This window comes from Rhamphochromis sp. 'chilingali', assembly GCF_963969265.1.
Source record: "Rhamphochromis sp. 'chilingali' genome assembly, chromosome: 6".
NCBI classification, from domain to species: Eukaryota; Metazoa; Chordata; class Actinopteri; order Cichliformes; family Cichlidae; genus Rhamphochromis; species Rhamphochromis sp. 'chilingali'.
The window spans coordinates 4652949-4668768 of record NC_137933.1 but is presented as its reverse complement, the minus strand read 5'-3'; positions in this window follow the sequence as shown (position 1 = coordinate 4668768).

The window sequence follows — 15820 nt, the reverse complement described above, 5'->3', positions numbered from 1 at the left end:
CGCATAAAAGAAAAATCAACAACATCAACATAATGTGGATATCCCCTTAGCGTCAGCTGTGTTCTCAAGGCTGGAGCCGAACAAAAACTCCCTGATAACGACTGTGTGTTCAGAATCAATCAGAATCAGAATACTTTATTAATCCCAAAGGAAATTAGGGTTACAGCAGGCAGCACGCTAATGGCGCATGCGCACTTACAAAGGAACCTTCTGACCAACTTTACACAAACATCACATTGGGGAGACATGTCAGAAAGGTAGGCTGATAGGAAAAAAAACAACGAAAATACATACAGTAACATACATAGCATCCGGTCCTGCAGCATGTCTGCACTGGTCCAGTTGACTGCCATCTTCCCCGGTAGGGCACAAGCATCGAAGGCGTTTGGAAAGGGAGGGGGGATCAGTGTGTGCACATCAGTGTGTGTGTGTGTGTGTGTGTGTGTGTGTGTCCAGAGTTCAGCTGAGACAGTGTCCTTCGTTCCGACAGGCTAAGTAAACAGTCTTCCAGCCAACCCAGGTGGCCTTGCGTGGGATGGGAAGAACAGCCATAACACAGTCATTATCAGGGAGTGATTGTTCGGCTCCAGCCTTGGGCCTGCAGCTGGCGCCGTGATGGGGGTCCGCAATTTTGATATTGATTTTGTAAATTTCCATGCGAGCAGCCCAGGAGAATTTTCAGGCTGCTCTTTAACACTCTGACGCTGGTCTCTCAATCTCCCGTTGGAGAGCCGCAAGCCTCCCCATGATGGTATCAAACTTCTGTTCCATGGTGTTGTCATTCTTTTGATTCTGAGACCTCACAACTGCAGTGATCCGTTCCGTGATGTGTTCCAACTGTCGCTCAAGGGTCTCATTCTGAGCAGGCCTCTCTCTGATGTATCCCTCCCATACGCTCAATGGTGTTATTTTGAGCCTTCACAGCAGCTGTAAGCGTCTCCAAGGTGTTAACCATATTACGTTCGTTGTGAGAGGTCGCGCCTCGTCCCATCGCTTCGATTCCAGCGGGCAGCCTTGGGGGGGTTTGAACAGCCGGTTCCGCTCTCTTATTTCTCCGATAAACCAGGGCTAAGCCAACTCCGATCAGCAAGAACCCTGTTATCACGGTTCCGAATAGATAGATATCTTCAGCGTTCTCGATCGACAGTCCCGCCAGGCACATGACCCTCCAGTTCTGCCACCCGTCCATCGTGTATCTGGCAGGGAAAGTCCCTCCAGGGCACTCGGGCTCTCCCGAGCCCAGACTTCTCGTTGAGAAAAGGGTGTCAATAGCATTCAGAGACCAGTTGATCAAATCCATAATTCTGTTTAGGTTTTAGAGAACGACAGTGAGAGAGTGTTGCAGGGAAAGTAATGCACACGAGACAAGACAAGGACATAGAGGCTAAGCAGGGAAGATAAGGGTAAGGAGGAGAGGAGAAAAGTGCGACCGCCTTCGCTGAGAGTGGGAAGAAAAGTCGTGTTGACTGTTCTTCCCACTCTATGCAAGGCCACCTGGGTTGGCTGGTAGACTGGTTACTTAGCCTGGTAGAGCGAAGGACACTGTCTCGGCTGAACTATGGACATGCACACACATACACTTACACTGATAAGCACTCACACATCCCCCCTCCCCTTCCAATGGCTTCGATGCTTGTTGCCTCCTGGGAACACGAGGCGGGTCTGGGCCCGCGCTGGAGACACGGCGCAGTGGCAGGATGGCTGCTATCTTGCCTGGGATTACTCCTCATCCCCTACCCAACCCTGTTGCTGTTCATGTGCTCTATAATGTTGTACTGTGGACATTTATGTGCTTTCTGTGCAGAGGAGTTTTTTGGTTTGTTCTCATGCTGTCCTCCCAGGAGCCCAGCATGAGTTAGAGGTCTCTTTTTTTCCTCTTGTACTTTCCCATTGTAGTGTACATTTCAGTGTTTTTTCTGTAATGCAACCGTTCTCTGACTGTATCCCCATGTGATGTCTGTGTTGTGTGTGTATGGTCGGGGGGCGGGTTCATTCCACTGCAGGGCAACCTGCCACTGCATGTGGTGAATAAAATTTGAACTTGAACTTGCCATAATAACTGAAATCTTGCAGTGTCTGCAAGATGCCTCAAGAACGCACATGTACAGGCCATCTTAGGTTTACGAGTGAACTATCTAAATGATTCAGAGAAGGCTTTGAAGAACGTGCTGTGGTCAGTCAAGTTAACTTTCTGATATCAACTCAACATGGTGGAGGAAGACCACACGAAAGTATGACCCAAAGAACAGTTAAGCACAGAGCTGGAAACTAGAGATAGCACGATAACACTTTTATGTCCGATACTGATATCATAAATTTGGATATCTGCCAATACCAATATGAATCCGATATAGTGTATTTTTTAATCAATAAAACTGTTTTTTTAATATCTTTCTGCATTTCGTATTAATTCATACTCAAGTTTAAAAAACAAAATAAAACACTAAAGCTATTCTGTTATACCTGTATGCAAAAAATACGCTGTCCCCAAAAATATTTAATAGTTCAGCAATACTGATCAATCTAATAAAATTAAACCTGCACCATCCTTCCTATTCTGTTTTTTTAAAGAGTAGAGAGCGGAAATATTAAGCAACCTAACTAATAGGGTTGCCAACTCCCAGCAAAAAAAAAAAAAAGGGAACCACCCCCCACCCTCCGCCTCGCGATGCTTAATCGACGTAATCAACTTTAACGCAAAAATCACAGAAATCAGTTATTTTTCCACAGTAATTAAAAAGATTCAACTTCTTTCCCCAGCTGCACCAAGGCCGATCAGCAAGCACTCCAGCGGGTGGTGAAAGAAGCTGGCAGAATTATTGGAACAAGTCTGCCAGAGATCAGTAATATCTTCCCCACTCGCTGTCTGAGGAGGGTGCACAGTATCCTGCGGGACCAACATCACCCTGCGCGCCACCTTTTCCATCTGCTGCCCTCAGGGAGAAGGTACAGGTCTATACAGGCCAGAACATCCAGACTGGCCAACAGCCTGTATCCACAGGCTGTGAGGCTCCTGAACTCTCTGCCCCCCTCTCACGGACAATAACCATATCCAACTTCTTAATAGCAATGAACTGGTCTGCATTGGTGCATCATATCTTTATTCTCTTCCCCCTCCTGCCCCCCCCCCTCTTTCTTAAATAGATAACTATCATATCTGATATCATATCTCACAGTACAATAATATTGAATGGGTTGCATTGTTGTATTTTGTCATGTTTCTCAGGTCTTTGTCTGAATTTCTACGAACATTATTGCTAAGGATTGTCTTATTGCATTGGAGTCACACTGGGTTAAATATGTACACTTGGGTTTTAAGGGGTATTTATTATTTTCTTCTTTTTTTGGGTTGTATGGAAGCCCCAAACGCAATTTCATTGTTCTTGACAATGACAATAAATAAATACTACTATAAAACAGAATTGCAGACTGCACAGATGGTTCCCAAAGGAAAAAGTACTATAGCTTACTAGGGTATATTAGACTTAACAGTTACTATATACAGTAATGGACTTCTATACATTTTACATCAGATTAAAACTTTGGGTGTAAGATTCAGATAATTATTTATTAAAAGCTAGACATTTTAAATGAGAATAAGAAAGAAAAGTATTTCTTTGTGCCCCCTTTTCCCTGTTAATGCCCTATCGGCCCCCCTGGCTAAACTTTGCTAGATCCGCCCCTGATCTAGGGTGCTGGCAGGAGCTAAATGGTAAATGGTAAATGGCCTGTATTTATATAGCGCTTTACTAGTCCCTAAGGATCTCAAAGCACTTTACATATCCAGTCATCCACCAATTCACACACACATTCACACACTGTACTGTAGGAGCTGGTGAAGAAGACACTGTGTGTGCTGTGAAAATGTTCTTCTAATATCTGCTAGAATAATAGCTTCCAGGGTTTAATTTGTGAAATGTAGGCTTGGCCCCATGATGGCTGCCTGATCATTATTCTTTCTCCTACAGGACAAAAACCCAAAAAAGCATTAACCATAAGCTTTAACTTTTGGATTACTACATGATGTTTGTGATGCCACACATGGCACACAGGGCCTGTGCTGGATGTACTTCACTGCTGATCATCAGTGTACAAACAGGCCCTTTGTTCACCAGCAGGCTTCCTTGGGAGATGTGCATTACTCATGCCTGCAGCTTCTCCACGATGGCCCCATGCTGTCAGCCTGTGGCAAGTAAAAACAGAATCCCTTGCTTATTACTTTTGTGCTGGCAAAAGACATCCAGCCTCTGTCTGTTAATGAATGTTATAGGAGCCTGCTGCAACCCCCACAATACCCAAGTGGCAAGACATGATATTCTGGATGAAGCGGGGGAGGAGGAGAAAATAGTACCAGGTGAAGATGAAAGTGAGTACGAGTTGGACAAAGATGTAGCAGATCACAGGGAGCTGTGAGCATACAACACGAGAGAATTATTGGTCCTGCAGACCTGCCTGCATGTCCGAGGGACTATTTTTTAGGAAAGCATCCAGTTTGTACTACAGTTACATTTGATTTCATTTATATAGCACCAGATCCCAACCCAGTGGGGGTATCCCCCCAAAAGAGGGACAAAAGGACCTCCTGATGATCCTCTAATCACCAAGGTGTGAAAACGGGTGTGGGTCCCAATCAGCCAGGGTTTTGGGTGAGCTCATTGTGAAACCTGGCCCCACCCTATTATGTGATTTCCTGAGGTCAGATGGCCGAAGATGTGAGTGAGCATTAAGGCGTCTGGGGAGGGAACTCAAAACTGGATTATAGATGGCAGACAGTTGGTGATACCCCCACTGGGTTTAAATCTGGGACTCTCTGCCATTTGGCCTTAGAACTGAAGAAGCTTCTCTGCTGAGAGGTGAAACGTCTTCAAGCAACTTAAAGAAGTCCACACGCTTTTCTTTCCAAGCTCCTTAGACTACGATGACCTGGATGACTGAGAACCTTCACAGACACCCTACAAAATTATTAACCCCTAACATGAGCCCTTATGTTATGTTCAGCAGAAATAAATTACCTTCTCTTATTATTACCCTCAACATCCGTCAGCTTGTTGAGGGTTAAGTGGCCTAACCAGGCCTTAAGTGGCCTGATTAGGATTAGGATCACATGTACATCCATACAGGATACGTTTGGCATCCCCAAATGGAAGTCTTGTGAATTGTAAGGAAAAAATGTTGAACATGATTAGAAATGTACATTCATGTAGTATTTATTGTATTTTAACATGAGGCTAAAATACAACAATACATTACACAATCTTAACTGATGACCTGGTAGATGCTGTAAGATAAATATTTACATTACTGCCACTAATAAAATGGGCATTGGCTGCATGGTTGTACACTCCAGTTTGTTTGCTTGCTAAGAAAAATATTCCTTTTTGTGTTGATTGTATATTTATATTCACTTTTTTGTTTTTGCAGGCTGAAAATATAAATAATAAGCAGCTTTTCCCTTTTTTTTCTGCTCTTTAAGAGACCAGAGAGTGTAAGGGTGAGCTGAAGAGAAAGTCGAGTCGGAGTTTTCTGAGTAACAAAGGTCTCTTTTAGCCTGGCTACATGGTAATGTACGCTGATCCAGAGCAGATTATATTCTATTCCATTTTATTATTGACTTAAACACTAACAGCACCAAAAGCCCACTGAGTGGAAAGGACACTAGTATATGTATGTACATACAGTTTGTGTAAATGAAGAGTCAAATAACATCACGCTTTTATGAATAGCTTACATTTAACGAACGTTGATAACCACTGTTCTGATGCTGGGGTTTTTGTTAAGTCAGCTAATGGAAAGTGTGATCATGTCGTACATCCTTCATAGTACATCCCTCAAGGACAGTCTGGCTTGCTGTCCAGGAAAAGCTTTTAAGCAATTTTAGGAAAGCTTTCTCGCTGAAGTAACTCAAAGCAAAGAAACTGGACAATTAACTTGAAGTTGGTGTTAAAAGTTGGTCTTCCCTTTGGCCCACTTGGCCAGAAGTGGTAGCAAAGTCCCCCTGCAGAACAACAAACTGACATACGGGCGGTTCAATTAAATAGTAATCATTATGGATGGAGACTGCCCAAATGTGACTCCCCAGACATACAGCAATGATACAAACACTGAAAATCAATACTGACTCAAATCTAGTCTTTAAGAGGTTTTGCCTGTTGGCAGTGCGGCCTGTTCAGTGAAGAACAGGGTGCTGCAGTTATCCATCAATCAAACTAATGTGAAAATGTTAGTTTAATAAATAAAGATATAGCCATAACGACAGCTAAGTCTTTACAACAGGGAATAAAGGAAAGTCTCCGACTGGTTATGAGGGCAGCACTTCGGTAAAACATCAAAGTAAACAAAAAAAAAACATGCAATTATAAACCTCAATTCATCCTTAAGCTCAACTCAATATTCTTTGTCTCAACTGTCTCTGTTTAATTTGAAAATAGTTTTAAACTCTTCTTTAATACTTTCTTTATTCATACTAATTAATGTTAGAAAGGTAATCAACTTATCTCTAATGTCAGACCAGCTCCCAGCAGAACAGCATCTCCACAAAAAACAGATGTGACTAAGACAGACTTTAATTAACAGGTTTACAACATTTAAGGGCTTTAATAAGTTGATCAGATTGTCAGTAAAGACTTTACATTCATCAGGTGAACTAGCATTAAATTAAATTTAATGTATTTTGATTTGGGCACCCACAGTCCAAATAAATAAATACATAACTGCTCTTTACTGAGTTGAGCTAAATCAGCTTATTGATAGCTTATATCAGATGGAGTGTTTTGTATTGTTTGTTATTTTTCACCTCTGCTGACTGATGTCAGTTTTCTTGAACAGACCCACCTTCACAGCGTTAAAGAGAGTTAAAGTGAGTCCACAGTGACACAGTTTTTGTGATTCTGCATCTGCACATCATCACAGTGGATTTCTAAAGAAACAAACCAAACATTAGTGACTGTCAAACCAAGGATCAATGCCCACCCCAGACCCTTTCTGGCTTCCCCCGCAGCCCTCCACTTCCGCAGCACCTCCTTCTCTCTCTCCTGTTTCAGACCTTTGACCCCGCGCGACCCTTCCTGTTCACATTCGCTCACGCACTGTAAATAAAGTCGCTGTTAACCCCGAGCACTCCAGTGTTTTGTCTGCTTTCGGGTCCATTTCTGTGCTGCCTGTGGCAATACGATCCCGTTTCTGAATTCTCCATGAGAACAACTGTAGTCTTGCCAAATTTGTATTTTTGCAAGCAAAAAATGACATGATGAAGGACCACCTCGCTAAAATATCTGGCGTCTAAAAAGATTTAATTTGCTTCGGCAGTTGAAATTACAAGTTACTGCACTGGACCTCGATTTGAGATCTACTTCACACCAAGGACGACCCTGATTCAGGCTGTACAGTTTTTATACTGCGACAGGCTGTATAAGAGAGAGAAGCAGAGAACGGAGCTAGAAATACACAGTCACTAACACATTCATTCGTCCCTCTATTCCCCTGCGGAGCAGTCCAGGGGTCTCACTGCAGAGGTCCCATCCAAACCCATGCAAATCGAGTGGTCGAGGCTCATCTTGGAAGAGAGAGAGAGGTGTTTTCGTGTTCTGGCCAGGGCATTTCATTGACAACTGCTCGGTTTGACCAAAACGACATTAAGTTTGGGGGTTATGGTGCATGGTTCTTCCCTGCCCAAGCCCTGTCTCCTAATCCTACTGAAGCTCTGCCACCAACAAGCCTCTCACTCCCTCCAAGCTTTCCTGGATTCAGCCTCACAAAAAGAGCTCCAATGCTTCCTGGGATTCCCTACATTTATTTTTAACCAACGCTTCATCAGGGACTACAGCAAGGTAGCCTCTCCACATACTGGACTCATATTCCCCAAGTTGTGTCTTTGTTTAGTCCACAGAAGCAGAAGTAGCCTTCTCAAAACTGAAGACTCTGTTCACATCTGCGTCAGTGTTGGTTCACTCTCACACCAGACTCCTTTTTTGTGGTGAAGGTGGAGGCTTTGGACACTGGGGTTGAAGCTGTCCTTTTTCCAGCACTCTGGACCCCAAGGGGTGCTGTCTTTTTCCTACGTTTATCTCCTGCAGAACGCAAGGTAATGATATCAGTGATTGAGAGCTACAACCTATCAAATTAGTGCTTGAGGAATGGTGCCATTGGTTAGAGGGAATGGAATGGATTTACTACTTGGACTGACCACAGAAACCTCATCTGCTTCTGTCCAGCTAAAAGGTTAAACGCACGCCAAGCTCTTTGGTCATTATTCTTCAGTTGGTTTTTCTTTAATCTTTCCTATGTTCTGCTCAAGGCCCTCAACCGAAAACTGTCTCCTCGTTATACTGGGCCTTATGAAACTGACTTTGTTCTCAGCCCCACATCAGTGAGCGTCCCTCCACTCTTCGCATTCACCCTACTATCCACGTGTCCCAAGTCAAATTAGTCCATTCTAGTCCTTTTCGCTCCTATCTTTGCTTTTTCCTGACAGGCTTACATGGACACATGGTGTACCCATCAAAATATAGTCCCATCCCTGCTTGAATGGATCCTCAGCAGGGCTGAATATACACGTACTGACAGGCTATTAATAACCAATTGTATCACAGGTCAAATGTGGCCTGCGGGCCGCACATCTAGACAGACCACCATACTCCCCACAACTCCAACTAAGAGGTTTGAACTTAGTTGCTGTGAGATTGCAGTGTGTTACGACCCTGCACTTGGACCTAAGACCAGTCAGACTCATTTTCTTTTTTCTGACTACTGGGGTACAATAAAGCTTGCTGATCACACACTAGAAGTGTGAAAGTTATATTTTTGATTAGCTAATTACAGAAAATATCTTTAAATCCAAATTTAGCATCTTTAAAAAGATCCCTCATTTTAAATATTCAAATAATAGGGTTTTTTTTCTACACATTTACTTAACCCTTTAAAACCGGTCAGAGCGGGCACGCTCCGTTTTCCGTAACTATATTTAAATCCCGGTAGCACTGCAACCACGTGAGCTAGCGCAATAATTTTTTTTGCATATGAAACCGGAGGAGTTGTACTTACATCTTATGCCATCAGCTTGACCTAGGTCACAGTTTCCTTCCACATATAGCTTTGCAAAAACTGCATAAAAAGCACTTGCAGCAACAAAAACATAATATTCCAGAAACACGCTTTGCCGATCCGATCAGCTGTTCATAACACTTCCTATGTCCATCAGCACGAACTATCGCATGTCCGCCATGACCTGCCCGAAACCGGAAGTGACGTCATTTTCATGGAAATGTAGTTTTTTACCTGTGGTGGGAAACTATTTTGTGCAACTTTTTTGTATTTACAGTTTTGAGAGATAAGCCTCTTAAATTCCTCTAACTAGAAATATATGTTAAAAAAAAACAAAAACGATTTTCAATTTTTTTGTAGTTTATTGCACTTTTTTGCAATTTATGTAGTAACTATGCAGTTAATGCATACATATTATTAAAATTTAGGCTGTAATGGTTGTATTGATGTATAGCAACTTGAAATGCTCCCAAAAATGGCACTACATCATGTAAAAATATAATATAAGCTCTGGCGGACTTGGTTCTGTGGTAGGTCTTAAAGGGTTAATGAGAATTTAACCCATTAAGACCTACCATAGAACCAAGTTTTTGTTTTTCTTGTGACATTACCAATAAGTTTGATGTGTCACATGGCCTTCTTCCTATTGAAAAAAGTTGTATCCAAGATGGCCGACTTCTAAATGGCCACCATGGTCACCACCCATCTTGAGGAGTTTGCCCCCTCACATATACTAACGTGCCACAAATAGGACTTTAATATCACCAACAATTCCCATGTTGTTACGGTGTACCCATATAAATGGCCCACCCTGTATATAATAGCGCATGCAAATGGTAATTTTTAAAGTGATGAGATATTACACTTTACATGTATTGCTTGCGTCTGTGTAATGCGCCATTACTTGAAATGAAACTTTGAATCTGTTGCTGTCTGTTAACAGTCTAGACAACTGCAGGCAAGTTGCAATGAAATGTGTTTGTGGTGCGCTTTTTTATCAGTCAGCATGCATGACTGGTAATCGGAACACTGAGATTTCCCGGTGGCTACGGCCCAAAGTGGCCTTTAGAATAAATAATTACAGTCGTGGTCTTTGCAAACTACTTTCCTGCCTTGAGGGAAAAGAAAATAGACGGCTTACACATAAAACAGGTAAACAAACTTAAATCCAGTATGTCTTTGAGATTCTATGAATATTGGGCAGATCATTCCCAACAGTCGTGTTTTAAAACTCTTAAAAAACAGCTGTTGCATCCATCTGAGTCTCCCCATTGATCTTCACTGCAGCTCCTCATCATCCCGGAGAGCTCACTGAAAGCTTTCTCCCAGCCTGTAACTGGCCGCTTTGTTTTAGCAGCACCAGAACTTTCTGAAAAAGCTCTGAAGCATGCTTGCTTGTATTTAAAAATGTGCGTGGCAGTAGTGGCTTGTTCTGTCATGCAGATACAGCTTTGCTCACATATCTGCTTCATAATCCGCTCAGCTGTTCGCACTGTGGGGAAACACTGGGACAGAGCAGCATCATGACTTATATATCATGTTTAACCTGAGTAGCGAAAGACCGCGGGGTCTGAAAACAATGAAGGGGGGAGTTCGCTGTTCTCGTCGGCTCGAGTGACCATTGAACCCCCTGGCTAGCTCTCGAGCTGGTGGGTAACAGACGTCTCCGAAAACGTCAAAGCACTTTTGCAAATATGCGATGTCTTGATAAACCAAGCAGATATTTTAAGTTTACACAACTATATTCTCGCCTGAAAATATGTTAAAAGTTTATTTTGTGACCCAGAAAGATTAATAACATTAATAGTAAAACCTAGTAGCGGCCGCCATTGTTGGAAACTGGAATTGGCTGATCCGCGCTATGAATTCTGGGATATGGTGAAGGTGATCGTGATCCACAACATCATGGCCGAGGAGGATCCATCAGATGTGTCCATTGTGATTGAGGGAAACCAAGTGATGGAGGGATGTGGAAGCTGAACAAAGGCATGTGTACTGCTGATGGGACTGATATATGCCCTCAACCTCGAATATCCGAAGGAGCTGAAGAACACTTTTGACACTTTTCAAAAACTTTTTTTGGAACTTGACAGAGCAAAACTACTGAAAAAGAGAGAAACTCCTCTTTTGCTTCTCTGTTCCGTTTGCTCCTCATCTGTTCGAGCTGATCGTATAAAGACTGGTTTTCAGATTTGATGTCTTCCAGATCTGCTTTGATTACACTGATCTCAAAGCCCATCTTGAAAAAAAAAGGGATGTGTTATTGTCCAACATTATTGAAACAACTTTTAAAGTTGTTAGTTTAGAAGTTATAAAACAGGTTCATTATTTGAAATCTTGCTTGAAGCTGTTGTGTTGCACTTTATTCTGTGTTTTTATGGAATAAAAACACTGAGATGATGAACTATCTGTCTTTTTGGGGGGTACATTTTACCTTATATGAATATGTAATGTTTATCAACTAATAATAGTTAAATTTTATTAGTAATTATCAGGTATTACCAACTAGCAAACAAGAGATGATTTCACCTCATTTCAGTAGCTGTAGTTGTTGAATAGATACTTAAATATGGGGTAAATTTGACCCAATTTAATTAAGTATTTCATAGCTTTTTATTGAAGCTTTTATTATTATTATTTTATACACAATATATTGAATTAAATCTACCCCAGAAAAGTCAATGCAAAGTTACCTCAGATTTATTAGGTAAATTCTATAGATTACTTCTTACAGTGTGTCAGTATTTTTACTTGTATTTTTGTTTTGTTTTTTTTGGAAAAATTGTGTGTTCACAAAAATTTACCACTTATTTTCTTGGCTGTTAAAATAACAATTTAGGCAAAGATGACTCAGAACATTTACATTCAAGTAACTGCATATGCTGTCACACGTTTTCCACGAGTTAATTCCTTAATTAATATTACTTTGACAAATCCACAAGAGAAATAAAGTTAATAATTTGTGTTCATCTCTCAAAGAAAACGTTGCTTACTTTCTTGTTCCATTATTATTTTGTCTTTAATATTTATGAGCATGTTTACCAAAAGAAGTGATTTTTTTCTTCTATTTTTCATCTCAAACTTTGCTTTTAGAGTTTGTCTTTATTTCAGAGACTTGTTGACGAGAGAAACCAGAGCTGCTCTGGTTTTCATCATCCAACCAGTGTAGGAAGGCTTTAATCTTATATTTCTCATTCCTGCTCCTGTGGATCTATCTCCTCTACAGCGAGGAAGAAGTAACAAAGTCTGAGGTAACTGAAGGTGCAGTTAGACGGATAGAAACCATGCAGCTCCTAACTCAGCCAGAAGCTGGGGCCTTGTATGAAAAGTACTATTTTGTTTTCCATCCAGGTTCTCTCTAACGCTGAAAAGATATGAGAGGTGCTGGTGAGGCCCGGCAGGGGTGTCGGCATGACTTTTATCCCAGGTTAGAAATGTTATTTTATTTTCACAAACCAGGTTTTATGAACTGCAGTTTTTCTTTGGTTGTTTCATGCAGTGGGAGACAGCACAGGGAATGGTAAGAAAAAGTTGTTGAAATTTCAGCTGCAGTGACCTGACTTGGTTTAGAGGAAAGACTTTAGACGTAGATTCCCTTGATGAAAATATGCCTTTGTCTTGCTCTCTTTCTGAAAGTTTACACAATGTGGGGGGCATATTCATGAAGCAGACGATGTTAGCACAATTCTTTGCAGACTCCCAAATGCAAAAATAAATAAATACATTTAAAGAAAAATGTCAAAACAAAAAATGAAATGATCCAGTTTGTTAAAATCAAAGTGTACAAGCATGTGAAAATGAAAAATGAAGTAAAGAAATCAAGTAAAACTCTCATGGTTATCTTTACTTCAGGCAAACTCAAAATGATTTATCAAAGCAAAAGATAATGGAAGGAGTTTGGTGTATAGGCTCCGAGTTTATCGTTCCAGCAAAATCTGATAGGGTGCACCTTTACAATGACAAGCCATATAAAGAAATTTGCAAATTGAGACTGAACCAGTTTGCAAGCATATTTGTGGGACTAGTAGCTGAAGATTATGGTTACCTCTTTAATGAATTTCTTTTCTGGACACAATGTTATGCTTTGCGACTTCTCAGAGACAATATTTATAGATTGAAGTGAAAGAGCTGATATTCAGGGTTTACACACTTCAACCATCCAATTCCCGTCTCTTTAAGAAAAATTTCAAACTTCAGATCACATCAAAGTACATTAATGCATGTTCTAATCTACTACTGTTCTGTGACTATTAGGAGGTGTTCACAGAGAAAAACAGCTGCAGAAATAAAGGATTCTATCCCGGCTAGTAAACCATCAGCCCGTATTTAAGACCGAGGCACAAGATACACTATATTGCCAAAAGCATTTGCTTGTCTGCCTTGACGCATTTGAACTTGAGTGACATCCAATTCTTAATTCACATGGCTTAATATGATGTCGGCCCACTCTTCCCAATGATAACAGCTTCAACTCTTCTGGGAAGGCTTTCCATAAAGTTTATGACTGTGTTTATGGAAATGTTTTACCATTCTTACAGAAGCACATTTGTGAGGTCAGACACTGATGTTGTATGTGGAGGCCTGGCTCACAGTCTCTGCTCTAATTCATCCCAAAGGTGTTCTGGTCAGGTTGATGTCAGGACTCTGTGCAGGCCAGTCAAGTTCTCCCACACCAAACTCACTCATCCATGTCTTTATGGACCTTGCTTTGTGCACTGGTGCACAGTTATGTTGGAACAGGAAGCACCCATCCCCAAACTCTTCCCATACAGTTTGGAGCATGTCATGTTATGCTGAAGCATTAAGAGTTCCTTTCACTAAGGGGCCAGTTGTGTCTTGTTACACACTTGTGGTCTTGGAAGTGATTGGAACAGCTCCCTGCTTTTCCATGTGCGTATGTGTAAAGCTCAAGGCAGGGACAGCAGCAGCATGACCCATACAGAATGCACAGAGCAAAGTTGGCATCAATGATTAAGTCAGTTACAGCGTGAGATGAGTGGGTTGCAAAGCTGCTTGAAGATGTGCAAGAATGCATAGAGGATGCATAGAAGGTTGCCATCAGCTGATCTGCCAGTATCTGTGCTGAGCCTGACTTCATGGTCTGCCTGAACAAACGCTCGTTTAATTAATCTGGTGAAGGTCACTGCTTCACACAGAGCTGACGTTTTCACGCTGTCACTGAAAGATTAAATAATGTTTCAGTCATTGATTCTGTTGGTAAAAACTTACTTCCTCACTCTTCTTTTCAGTCAGGCCAACATTAAATCTTTCATGTGCTCTTTGTAAAACAGGCCAGTCCTCAGTAACAAACAGCTCAGATTTCTAAGCATAAAAATGTCCACATGCTGAAAGGTTTCATCGAATATTGGATTTTAATAGTAAACAATCAGTGTTTGTAGGGACATATTGCCTCAGTATTAAGCTCCAAATACATCTAATGAATTTGATTGCCTGTAATACCAACTTCATCTGCTCCTCTCTATCAGCGCCTTCCTTCTAGCGCACTGTTTTAATTATCTCTGCTGTACTTCAAACAACAAACTGCTTGATCCAAACCTTCAGTCAAAGCAGATAATTTCCTCCTGCGGAGTAAGTGCGCTCTCCAGGAGAAAATGATACTGCAATACAGACTTTTAATCTACTTCCTTCATCTTGACAGCTGTTAGCACATTATAAAAGCTTGATGTATTAAGATTTTGTGTGCAGAGTAAATACTGTTAATTAGGGTTGGGTAATGGTGGTTGAATTGTCTCTCATTGACACTTTGGCATAAAGCACAAATGTACAAATACAAAAACTTGACAAAACCTTTTTTCTTTCTTTCTTTTTTTTAGAAGAAGTTTAGCCTGTTAACAGGTAACTTTGGAGCTCTGCGTGAGTTATTTTCTCATCCCAACATCAAATGTCTCTCAAGAATTCTTACCCCACTTTGGATTTAATTATTAGTTTTTGTTCCTTTCTGGCTCTCTTTCACAGTGTACAGTTTTCCAGGTTTTCTCTTTATTATTATTGGCTCTTTACCGTACAATATAAAGCAGCTTGAGATCATTTTGATTTGGTGCTATCGAAACAAAACTGAATTCACTGTATTCAGACTGTATTTCGGTCCCAAGATTGTGATTGAGAGCTAGTGCTAGTGCTTGTCTGCATCTGACTGTCACAGCACTGATGTGTCTTCGAATGCTCCTCCTCTTCTCCCTCCTTGCTGTGATGAGAAACCTCTCTGTTTGTTCAGGAACTATCAGAGGGTCTCATCACCGGCTCCGATCTGATGCCAAGAGCTGCCAGAAGAAGAGATTAATGGAGTAACGTCCTCTTTCACTGTGATAAAAAAAATACACATCTTGCCCCCAGGCTCGTCTCAGAGCCCGTATCCAAATGGATCAGTCGCAGTTTTGTGGAGATTAGATTAAATTTGGTGGTAATGTGATGCTGAGCTGTAAAGAGAGATAAAGTACCATCTGCTCCTCTATCCCATTTCTTGTTCTCTCGTCATAATCCAACAAAATCTTTTTTACTCACATTCCCAGGCACTGCCTGTTTTTCCTCATACATTCCATCTATATTTCATAACTCATAATTAAACATGTCCTTCTCTTTCCACTCAGCACTTCTGACTCTATAACTTATCTAAAGTACGCATAACTGTCTTGTCCGTCTGAGTTTTAGTATTTCAGGATGCAGGGCCAGAGCAGTAGGCAGAATTTAACTATAGCTGCCAGTGATCTGCAGAATGCTGGTGGGTGGTGTAGGCACCAGTCTCATGCTGTACTCTTACTGC